The sequence below is a fragment of the Boleophthalmus pectinirostris genome, unplaced genomic scaffold (assembly GCF_026225935.1).
Source record: "Boleophthalmus pectinirostris isolate CB_2022bp ecotype Guang Dong unplaced genomic scaffold, ASM2622593v1 HiC_scaffold_7, whole genome shotgun sequence".
In the NCBI taxonomy this organism is placed as follows: Eukaryota; Metazoa; Chordata; class Actinopteri; order Gobiiformes; family Gobiidae; genus Boleophthalmus; species Boleophthalmus pectinirostris.
The window spans coordinates 4,938,732-4,951,926 of NW_026571473.1; positions in this window are offsets into that span (position 1 = coordinate 4,938,732).

The window sequence follows — 13,195 nt, forward strand, 5'->3', positions numbered from 1 at the left end:
GAAAACAGCAACATCAGACCTGCTCTGTCTGGGTTTAATGGCAAAACATTTTATATTATTTTAATGGAAAACCACGGAAGGGTAAATATAGAACACATGGCACATGTGACTATTGGAATCTATCATGAAAGGTCCCCAGTGTTGGGGAGTAACAGATTACATGTACTGGAGTTATGTAATCAGAGTACAAATGATGAGTAACTGTATTCAGTTACAGTTACTGTTTCAGTGAGTGGTAATTGGATTACAGTTACTTTGTTGAAATAAATGGATTACATGTGATATTTTCCTCTTTTCACATTTTGGGCTATATCCCTTTTTTTTTTTTTTTTCCCCAGTAATTCCACTTATTTCTGGAAACTAAACCAGGTCTAAAACAGGACTAAACCAGGACTAAACCAGGACTAAACCAGGACTAAACCAGGACTAAATCATGCTGTGCAGACGTGTCTCCTCGTCTTCTATCAATAATATTTTTAATATGTTTAAGAAAAGTCTGGGCTTTTTATTTTCTTTTAGCAGACAAAACGTCTTATGTTACGATTTCCTGGTCTTTGCTTCTCTACAGCAAATCCAAAGTATTCAGATTACATTACTCACCTTAAGTAATATAATGGATTCCGTTACAAACTACATTTTGGGGTATGTAATCTGTAATCTGTAGGGGATTACATTTTAAAAGTCACCTTCCCAACAATGAAGGTCCCATATGACACAAAACTGACCCGTGTGAACTTCAGGTCATGTTACAAAGTTGTTCCCGCCTCCAAACAGATTTTATTATTTGTGGTCACATCAGTTTGTCAAAGTCTGATCCCGTCAGATCTCAGAAAGTTCAGCAGGTCTGGGTCTGGTCAGGACTTAGGATGGGAGACACTGAGAAAATCAGGAGCCACAAGGGGGCGCAGGTCACAAAAACTGACTTGTGCCCTTAGGCAAGACACTTCACCCACATTGCCTAGTATGAAAGTGGAGTGTGTGTGAGTGATATTTATTTTTTGTATTATTTTATTATTATTTAATGTAGAAGATTGAGAGTAAGAACATCATTTAAATGTTTCATTCATATGGAAATTTGACTATAAACTTTTTGTGCTGAAAGTGTTGGGGGTGGTCAGACTGGGCCATGGAGCAGATTGGCAGCCTTGCTTTTGTCAGTCTGTCCCAGGGCAGCTGTGGTTTCTATGGTAGTTTACCACCACTGGGTGTGGAGTGAATGAATAATGCTCTGTAAAATGTCTTTGAGTGTCCAAGAAAGCACTGTATAAAACAGATTATTATTGTTTGGTTATTATGGTTATTATAACATTCATTATATTTTTGTCTTTATCTCCAAAGACTTTAGTATTAAAATGGCAGACACTGGCTTGAATAATTTGAACAGATAAAATGTTGTGTGTATATGCAGAAGTCTCACCTTGTGGTCGCCTATGTCTGCAGTTAATGGCAAAACATTTTATCGATCACAGACTCTCTGTAATGGTGCGAGCGCTGAGTGTGTGAGGGAGGTCGACAAAACTGTTCTCCAGCTGCACAGGCCCCAAAAATCCATATATCTGAACACGAGCCCTGTGCTAAGGCTCTGTCACTGTTAGGAGCAAATCAAGGCTGCAGCTACCACTTTATATTATACTACTCTATGGTGGTGGTGCCCCCCACCACTTGAACTGCCCCGATGAGGCAATCCTCACAAGTGTCATGGCCTATTTTTAAAATTAATAATAAATAATAACACGACTGCATCTTGTATTTTGTAGATTTTTTTTCAATTTAAAAATTATATTTATATGAAGTATATTTAAATAATTATATGATGTATTTACATTTTCCGCTGAATTTTCGTCACCTGACAAACTCAAGGTGAAACAGTGACAGTCAAAGCACACGCAGAGTACTGTAGTGCAGAGTACTGTAGTGCAGAGTACTGTAGAGCAGAGTACTGTAGTGCAGAGTACTGTAGAGCAGAGTACTGTAGTGCAGAGTACTGTAGTGCAGAGTACTGTAGAGCAGAGTACTGTAGAGCAGAGTACTGTAGTGCAGAGTACTGTAGAGCAGAGTACTGTAGAGCAGAGTACTGTAGTGCAGAGTACTGTAGTACTGTAGAGCAGAGTACTGTAGAGCAGAGTACTGTAGTGCAGAGTACTGTAGTGCAGAGTACTGTAGTGCAGAGTACTGTAGAGTGCAGAGTACTGTAGTGCAGAGTACTGTAGTACTGTAGAGCAGAGTACTGTAGTGCAGAGTACTGTAGCAGAGTACTGTAGCAGAGTACTGTAGAGCAGAGTACTGTAGTGCAGAGTACTGTAGAGCAGAGTACTGTAGTGCAGAGTACTGTAGTGCAGAGTACTGTAGAGCAGAGTACTGTAGTGCAGAGTACTGTAGAGCAGAGTACTGTAGTGCAGAGTACTGTAGAGCAGAGTACTGTAGAGCAGAGTACTGTAGTGCAGAGTACTGTAGAGCAGAGTACTGTAGAGCAGAGTACTGTAGTGCAGAGTACTGTAGTGCAGAGTACTGTAGTGCAGAGTACTGTAGTGTAGTTAAGGACAGTTAAAGTGTTAAAGAACGGAAAGTTGACAGAGAGTGTTGAGTTTTCAAAGAACAGAGGACGACCGATTATTTTCTTGTTCAGTGTGAGGAGCGTGCAATTTGTCTGATATGTAAAGAAAGTGTGGAGTTTTTCAAAAAACAATTTGCGTCATCAGGGTCAAACTATTCTGTTATACGACCGACCCGACCCCGGCCCCCATCACAGTCAGGAGCCATAATGTTGACAAAGTTTGATGACCCCAGTTATAATGGTTCTTCATCACAAACAGGCCTGGAGTTGTGTTTTGTTTCATTCACACATGTTCATGCACAGCCCATAGAAAACTTATGGATTCGCTGGCTACAGTGCAGTGGACACATGAAGACACTGATACTCTGACGTAGGTCTGTGCGCCGCGAAGTAATTCACCGCCAAAACACTAAGAGGCTAGAATATATGTCCATTCATATATATAGTCTGTGTGTACGACCTGCAGACGTATAATCTCTGAAAAGTTTAACATGAACCATCTCCAACGCGATAGAAACACAGAACAGACTCACCATCAGCAGAACACCCCTCTGTCACAGAAAGAACACTCATATTCCACTGAGTCATGTCATTTAGTCCGACAGAAGCTGAACCGCATCAGTGAGCTGTTTTTGGAGCACTCTGTTTATGCAAATGAGCCATGTGGTTGTAAGTTTTGTTTCTGTAAAATGTAAACAAATGCACTCAAAGCTGTGTGGATAGGGAAGGTTTGCGGACACAGAAACAACGTGTCTAGATGCAGATCTTTTCCAATACAGTGATACAGTGATTTGTTTCAGTGTAAATGTAGTCTAAAGGGAAAACTTGAAAACTACTGCTACATGACATCAAAAGTTGGAACATTTTAAGATGGATATGTTGGCAGATTAATACTACTAATAATAATTAATTACTCAAACATGTGTGAAGGAAACAAAACACAGCTCCAGGGGCCTCATTTATAAAGCTTTCTTACACACAAATCCTTGCGTACGCGCTCTCTACGCCAACTGCAGTATTTATGAAACTTGACTAAAGCGTGGCACTTTACTTAACTCCACGCCAACTCGGGACCTCCTGTAAGCTCTACGCAAAGTCTGGAGACATGGGAAAAAAACGACACTCATGGAGAGAAGCAGAAGTGAAGACAGTTTGAGGAAGAGTCTGATCAGGAATTCATCAGAAAATCCTCGTATATAAAAGTATTACCTTCAGATTTGTGCATTTAAGTATTTGGTTCGCCAAAACACAGAGAAGGGCTGTTTATCGCTAGGGGTGTGCAAAAATATCGGAATATCGATATATCGTATCGTTTAATGTGATGATACAGTATCGATATCATGGGCTACTGTATCGATATATCACCAAGAGTATTTTTAGGTGTGTTTTACCAAATTATTTTGTTACAGCTAAAGTTTTGTTGCTTGTGGAGTGAAAGGAAACACATTTATGCAACACATTTGACATTTTTACAGTTTTGTTGATTAAAATGTTTGTGTTTTATATGAACTTTGGACAAGAAGTGGTTTAACAAAGACTTTTTAGTATCACAGCCATGATTTAGCCTTTATTTTTTATTGAAGATATATCGAATCGAAAGTGCACTGTATCGAGATATGTATCATATCATGGCCTGTGTATCGAGGTATGTATCGTATCGGCAACTTCTTAATGATACCCAGCCCTATTTATCACACTTATTATTCTCCACAATATTATACATTTGAAACTCGAGCATGAGCGCAGCCACGGTCTCCCACAGTCCACACCGCGACCATAGACTCCTATAGAACACAGACTGTGACCAACACAGAGGACGAAATGATGACCCGAACTGAGACAAAAACTCTTCTCTCGGATGGAGCACAGGAGCTTTTCTGGTTTAATGAAGCACTGGGACTGAACGCAACTTTAACACTTTTACTTTAATCTTTGCCCAACGAGCGCCAGAGTGACCAGAGTCTGCACACGACACGAAGCCGACTGTCAGAACCTGACCCGAACCCTAAATCTTCCCTACATTTTTGTGTAATGGGAGCTCTTGCACATGAGAGCTGCTCTCTGACAAGAACAAAATAATGTCTGTGCCCATCCCGACTCAGCCCCGCACACTCACACAGGTAAGCAGTTTGGATGTTTCGTGTGGACTTTTATTGGCAGAATCACAGCACCTGATCTGTATTTGATGTGTTACGTGTTAAATCTGTGTCCACGTATCCTCGTATCCCTCCCTCGATCCTTTCGCTGTCCAGGGGAGGGCATCTGAATCTACTAGGTGTACGCACTAGCTCACGACAACTCTTACACAGTTTTTTATAAATGAGGCCCCAGGTCTGTTTTTGAGGAGGTAACAACATTCCAACATGGCTTACAGCTATAGGATCGTTAATGGCACAACATCTTATCGATCTCAAACTCTGTGTATCGGGGTGAGGACTAACCAAGCTGCTCTAAAGCTGCGCACGCCCCCAAAATCCATGTATCTGAACACTGGACGTATGCTAAGGGTTCGTGAGAGACTGAAATCTGCAGAAGAAGACTTTAAACCTCCGAACATGAGGTACAAGACGATTTGTTTCTGTACAGGCACTAACTATTTGACTTGTTATATTTGTGTAACCCGGCAAAAGCCAAACTGATATTATAGCACTAATTAGGTGAGCTCTGTGATGTGGAGGAACTCCCAGCGGAGTCTGAGCCAACACACAAGCCAATGTTTTGAAATCAGAACAATATGGATTTGGGCTAAATGAATGTGTAGCATTGTAGAGTTTTTTTTTTTTTTTTTTTTTTTTACCCTTGCTCCCTTTTTAACGATTATTGCTCTGCATCCGCGAATGGATTCAACTGCATCAGCCAGATTTCCAGTTTATAGTTTGAGAACATTTGATCATTCAAAAGATGGAAAATTGTGTTTTTAGAAATCCTACTGCAACAGTGCTCTGAAACCACAGACTGGATAAATCACAGACTGGATAAAACAGTGGATTATGGGAGTGTACCTATATGGAAAAAAACTGGAAATAAAATATAAGAATTGACCACTGTCTTTGTAGTAAATCTTTATATAAGGTTAATATGTGTCATGTGTGGTTTACTAATGAAAGTGTCCCCCTTTTGCATTTTTCTCATACAACTACATTATGAAAAACTAGTAAAGATAAAATGAACATTTTGCATGACATTTACAGGTGATGTGCATGATAAACTACATTTTCTTTGTATGTTCCATGTAATGTTTGTATTCTTTAATTATATGTTGCAGAAAAAAACAGTCAGAATCTAAAGGGGGATTTGAACCCAGATCTACCATGTGGATCCAGTGACTCACCAATTGAGCAAACCAGCTGCTGATTCCAGAGGGAACAACAGCAGATATTGAGGACAAGTACAAGTACCTTGGTATTTGTAACTGATATGACGTCTTGTCAATTGAGACGTGAAAAAAACAGAAGTGTATAGCTGCTTTTTGGAATATTACAAGTCAGTATAAACCTTTGTAATAATCAGGATTTTGCAGAGTAAAAATCTTTTTACAGCCTGATGTTTGTTCACTGTGAGATCAGTGGAAGATGTTTTGTAAGGTTCTAATGCAAGATTTGCATTACTGTGTTTACCCCCCACACACATACACCCCCCCCCCCCCACCCACCCACACACACCCCCCCCCCACCACACACACACACACACCCACACACCCCACACACACACGACCCACACACACCACACACACACACACACACACACACACGCACCCCCCCACACACACACCCCCACACACACACACACGCACCCCCCCCACACACACACACACACCCACACACACGCACCCCCCCACACACACACACACACACACCCCACACACACACACACACACACACGCACCCCCCCACACACACACACCCACACACACCACCCCACACACACACACACACACACACACACACGCACCCCCCCCACACACCACACACACACCCCCCCACCACACACACACCCCCACACACACGCACCCCCCCCCCACACACACACACACCACACACACACCACACACACACATCACACACCACCCACACACACCAACCACATGCACCCCCACACACAAACACACACACAGACACACCCCTGCACACACACCCCCATGCACACACACACACACACACACACACACACACACACACACGTTTTTGTATGAAATAAATGACCTTTGTCCAACACTTGTGAGGACATTGTGTGTGGGATTAGTGTCATATTCAGCTCTTGCAGGTTATAAAGTTTTATATGTTTCATGCTGCACATATTTACTAAAGATCTTGTAACTGTTTTCACTGTCATTTACAAATCTTTTAGGATTCATATGAAACATGTTAAAATGGTGTATGATTTGTCTATACCTTTTCCATATGGGTAACGTCACCCACAGTGTTCAGAGCCGCTCAGATGAAGCTCACAATGCTCGTGGTTACAGGGGCGGATTTGGAGCCAGGCTTTATATTATGAATAGGTTTTTTTGACAGACAAAATAGCAAAAAAAAAACCCCAAAAAACACCAGGGTCATGAAGAGCAGGTTAATATGAACATGTTAAGAGCAAAATGTCGAGGCTCACAGAAGCAGTTACAGAGAGAGGAGCCACAATATTCTAATATAAAGTCAATAAGAGCGAGGGTCAGAGTCATCGGCTTTGGCTCCGGTTCATTGTACTGACAAACTGTCACTCTGTACCTACTGCTGTCAGATTTGTCATTTTGCTCTTAAAAAGTCCGTGTCCTGGGGTTTTTATTTGGCTATTTTGTTAACAAATCAATTGATTGACAGCGTTGCTAAGTGCCCGCTTCATGGATCTACAATAAGAACTGGATAAGACACGCCCCCTCTGTCCGCCAGCGAGATTGATTAGTGCTGCTCCGTCCCAGGAAGAATTCTCCCAAACAGCCCGTGTTCGGCTGACAGGGCGTTCACAGCTTTTACAAAGGTTGGATTTTGTAGGGATTCTTCTGTATTTTTTACAATATGAACTTAAAAAAAAAGTAAAAAAAAAAAAAAAAAGAACCTAAAAGTCATCTTTGTAAGCGTCAGCCTAGCCCCGCTCTGAGCCAGCAGCTAGCGCTCTCATTGGTCGGAACTGTAGGTTTCTGACGTCTCACATTTTGGACACATTCAGGAAGTAATGCAGAAGTAAACATCTTTTTTTTTTTTTTTTTTTCAATGAGCACTGACCATTGAAAACCATAGGACTTCATCTTAGATTTATCTTCCAGATCTTATAGTTCTGAGGCTGCTTCCTGTTAACCCAGTGCTGTGGGTGGGATGGGGCGTTATCTTCAACAGCCTCGCCCCTGATTGGCTCTTTGGTTATGATATGACGGTATTCCAAATATGGACTTGACTCCAAATTCTCTCCTACTACTAGGGCTGTCGTGGTTAGGGAATTTCTCCTGCGGAGCGGTATAGCGGCTCAACAGCGTGATATGCGATTATACCGCACCCCACACCCCACATCCCTGGAGACATAATAGTTCCAGCAGCTCTGAAAACTCTCTCCGATTATGCTCTTGTTGTGTAGATGCACATGTACCTTGATTGTCGTGTGGATATAGTGTGTGTAGTGGGAGAAGTAACATTTGGCTTTGGAACAAGTGGCGCTGCATCTCTCCAGGCAGCTCTGGTCAGAGTCCTGCACCAAGTCAGGTGCCCGAGGACTTAAGAGAGAGAGAGCCCCGAGCACGAGCACGCAGAGCAGGTGTCCGTGAAGTGTAATCAGGCAACGGCCGCACTTAACTCCATGGAGCATGGAGCTCTGAGGTGGACCTTTCGCCTGCAGTCACCTGATGTTCTACACGGGCACACCTTAGTCCTGCATTACTCTTGCTTTAGTCTGGTGTTAGTCCTGGTTTAGTCCTGGTTTAGTCCTGGGTTAATATTGGTTTAGTCCTGGGTTAGTCCTGGTTTAGTCCTGGGTTAGTTCTGGTCCTTAGTCCTGGTTTAGTCCTGGTTAGTCCTGGTTTAGTCCTGGTTTAGTCCTGGTTTAGTTCTGGTTTAGTCCTGGGTTAGTCCTGGGTTAGTCCTGGTTTAGTCCTGGTTTAGTCCTGGTTCTTGGTTAATCCTTCCTGGTTAGTCCTGGTTTAGTCCTGGTTTAGTCCTGTTTAATCCTGGTTTAGTCCTGGGTTTAGTCCTGGGTTAGTCCTGGTTTAGTCCTGGTTAGTCCTGTGGGTTAATCTTGTTTTAGTCCTGTTAGTTAATCTTGGTTTTGTCCTGGTTTAGTCCCTGGGTTTGTCCTGGTTTAGTCCTGGGTTTAGTCCTGGGTTAGTCCTGGTTTAGTCCTGGGTTTAGTCCTGTACTGGTTTAGTCCCTGGGTTAGTCCTGGTTAAGTCCTGGGTTAGTCCTGGGTTAGTCCTGGTTTAGTCCTGTATTAATCTTGGTTTAGTCCTGGGTTAGTCCTGGTTTAGTCCTGTATTAATCTTGGTTTAGTCCTGGGTTAGTCCTGGTTTAGTCCTGGGTTAGTCTTGGTTTAGTCCTGTGTTAATCTTGGTTTTGTCCTGGGTTAGTCTTGGTTTAGTCTTGGTTTAGTCCTGGGTTATCACGGGCACGGGCAGTAACGGGAGGAATGTTAACGGGTCCGGGCGGGGGCGGGTCTGTAAAAATGGACCCGTGCAGGACTCTGGCTCGGGTCACGTTGGTCACATGTGGGCCTCTTAATACTGCGGTGATTCATGTTTGCGATTATTGCGACAGCCTTACCTACAACCGCTGGCCTCAATGAGCTTCAGTGCACTTCTTGATGCTGTCTGTGTCTGAAACTCTTGGGGAACTGCAGTCAAGATATTATAGTTTGAAATACAAAAACGAAATCCCTGAATAAAGTTATAAAAATCACATGAAATGCCATATTTTTTACCCCACTGGCAGATATTGTGTTGAAATTGTTTCAGATATTCCTACTCTCATTTTTGCAGCGTAAGGCAAAAAGTTACTGAGTCTTGCTTTAAACTGCACATTCTACTTTCCATTATGAACCGCTCCTGCTGTTCCTCCAATCTCCGACCTCATCTGCAGAAATCCCCTATCAATAGCCCCATAGATTCATTTACGCCCGTGTCTGCCTCTCTCGTCTCGGCTCTATTTCCAATCACATGATCCGTTCACGAGCCGTCAGACCCATGTTTAGCTCATCTGTGTAAAAGTGTATTAACCCTCAGAGAAATGAAGCGTTTGACAGATTCGGGCTTTTACAGGGCTCGCCGCGTCAGGATTTACCGCCCAGAGATGGTCCGGGCGCCGAGGGAACGCCAAAACCCAAATAAAGAAGGAATAAACTGTTATCACCTCGGAGTCTGGACGTCACTCCTGATAACGGAGAAGCACCGGAGTAATGTAATAACGAGAAACGCATGGGCCTGTGAGAAGAGACGGGACAGTTGGTATGAATATTGTGATAGAAAAGGCAGATGATACTTTGCAGCTGATGTCGTCAACGCTGAGTGGAGGTCGAAGCTAACTGGAGGCACTGCTCTGTCTTATTTAAACAGGATCTGACCGTAAAAGGCTGCCTTAGGCTACGTTCAGACTGCAGCCCGAAGTGACCCAAATCCGATTTTTTGGCCCCTATGTGACCTGTATCTGATCTTTTAATGATGCAGATCCGATTTTTTCAAATGTGACCCAGGACACTTGGATATGTGCTCCTGAAACCGATACATATCTGATCTTTTGACATGTGACTTCAGTGTGAACGGCCAAAGTGCATTCATCCACCTACACGTTATCAACAAGAGACAAACTCACTATTCTGCGCTGAAGTAGGCGAAAATTGTTAATGAACTTTAAAATCTCCAGGTGCTCAATGCTTCGCCTCCATGTTTGGACAACTTCCGTTCGCTGCGGCTGACATCATTGTGTCCTCCAGTGCGCATGCGGGACACTTTTGGGCCGTTTAACGTTCACACTGGAGATCACATACAAGTCACATTTAATTGGAAATGTAAACGACCTCGCAAAAACATCGGATTTCACAAAAAAATCCAAACTGAGCGTTAAGCCCTGCAGTCTGAACGTACGATCATGGACGCGAGCATTGAGCACCTGGAGATTTTAAAGTTTCTCTCGTACTGGAGCCAGAACATGAACAACTTACTTGTTTTAAGGAGGAGATTGAGAAGGAGAAGGACGAGGTTTTTGACCGTGGTGTTTTGTGGGACAGTGGCAGCGACGTCTGTTGAAAGGAACGTGTGGATGTGGAGACGGAGCCAAGAGTGGTGAGTGGTGATGTGCTTCGCTTCAGTAACACGGAGTTCATTAACAATTTTCGCCTACTTCAGTGCAGAATAAAGACGTTTGTGGCTTGTTGATAACGTGTAGGTCGAACAGATGCGCTTTGGCTGTTCAGACTGAACAGCCAAAGCATGTCAAAAGATCAGATATGTATCGGTTTTAGGAGCACATATCGAAGTGGCCTGGGTCACATTTGAAAAAATCGGATCTGTGTCGTTCAGACTGTCATTAAAAGATCAGATACAGGTCACACAGGGGCCAAAAAAATCTGATTTGGGTCACTTCAGGCTGCAGTCTGAACGTAGCCTTAGATGGATCTACGTGAGCTGATTAGTGCTGTTAAACAAGTCTCTCACACATCAAATTACAGTCTTAAGTACACTAGCATTATCCAACAGTTTTTTCTAGTTAGTCTAGTGTGACTAGAATTTCAAATCAAAAACTGGCACACTCCCGGTTTGAAGTGGTTGGTAATAATAAAATTGTGAAAGGAGTGCACAATTAAGGAAAATGGTTCTGCACTCGGCCCATGTGAGTCAGTATAGTCACATTTTCTTTGTGTTTTGGGCGTTTTTAAGCAGCTTTTCTGTATTTTACCTGAACAAATTTTATGTCTCTCTTTACTGTTGGCAGGGATCAGATTGGTCAAAAATAGGGACACCTGGGCAGTGGCGGCGTTAGCAATTTGAGGGTGAACTTGAGTTTGGGGGTCTCACTATAATGCACCGTTTTTTTGTTTCATTTTGTTATTTTTTATATATATATATATTTATTGTGTGTTTACATTGTTTTTCCCCATTGTTCTTGAGACATGCACATCTGTATTTATTTTAATTATGGTGGATTGGAAACTTGTCTTATTAGTTCGGTTGCCTACTAGAAAACCAGAGCTGAAAGTAGTTTTAATTTTTTTTGCCGGTACAATTACATTTTTCTTTACATCCATTTCATGATTATATTCTTGTAATTATTGTTTAATTATTGAGAGAAAATCTAATTGTTCTGAGGAATCAGCTCTGAGGACAATTGGTTGGGGGCCCCTGCAGGTTTGGGGCCCCTCAGCAGCCACCTCCTTTTGCCTAATGGTAGTGCCGCCTCTGCACCTGGGACATTTCTTGTAAAAAACTGGGACAAATTACTGGTTTTATATAAATCGGCTGGGACAGGGGACACAGGGCTCAAAACTGGGACTGTCCTGGGAAAATGGGGACATCTGGTCACCTCACACCCACACAGTCTCTCACATTTTTGTTGAAAATCAAACTGGACCATGAACGCTCAGACTGATCACAGGCTCCTGAAAAACTGTTATCTAAGTTTATTTTGTGTTTTTTATTGAACTTTTCTTGAGTTTAACACTTCTATTTATGCGCCTTTGCATTTGAGGGCACACACTTGAAAACTTTTTCCTTTTTTTACAGGAGTAATATGTAACTTTTTTGTCACCTGCTTGTTTCTACGGCAATGTCATTGTCATGTCTGGAATGTTCCACAGTATGACATTAAACAGCTCTACTTTACACTTATTCAATTACAAGTACAGTGGTTTTATAGCTCTGAAATACCTAAAAAAAACAGGTATTCTGACTGTGAGCGGGCTCGCCTCTCCACAGATCTGACCTGTCACTTGATTTGGTTTTGTTTCCATTAAGATAGAAAGGTTTAATGCCATACTGTGAAAAAGTTCTAGATGAAACAACATCTCCATGGAAAAAAGTATTTGACGGACATTCCATCAAAAAAGTTGCACAATGCACATTTTATCTCTTTATATCATTCTAAATAAACAAATTAACTCATGAATGTTAATTAAGGTGTAGTTATTATAGAGTTGTGCGTTATTTTGTAAGAAAGACTTTGCACTTCCTTTGTATTTCGACTTGTTGGAGTTTGCAGAGAATAGTTTGAGCAGTTTTGATAAGTTAAAGCTGCTCTTCTCTCTTTTTTATTGTAAATGAGTCAATTCCATTTCAGCCCATAGAGTATTTTGTAAAACCAGCACTTTGGAACAAAATCAGACTGCTTCACACTTTCTGCATTTAATTGTAAAACTTTATATCGATCACAAACTCAAAAGAAAAAGAGCAAAAACTAGAAATCAACAGAAAACCATGGTGGTCATACATAGAGAAACTCCCGTCTGTGCATTACTCCATAGACTGGGTCCTGATGCGTATATAGGAGGGGATGCGGGTGTTTGGCTTTAGCGTCTCACTGCAGTTGCATTGTAAAAAAGTGCATGTTTTATAAAGACACACAAACTGTATTGAACTGGAACAGATGCGGTTCACTCATTACACTGAATCAAAGTAGTGAGACGCTTTGTATTAAGGTACGATTTAACCAGGCAAAGTCATGACTTTTACAAAACTGA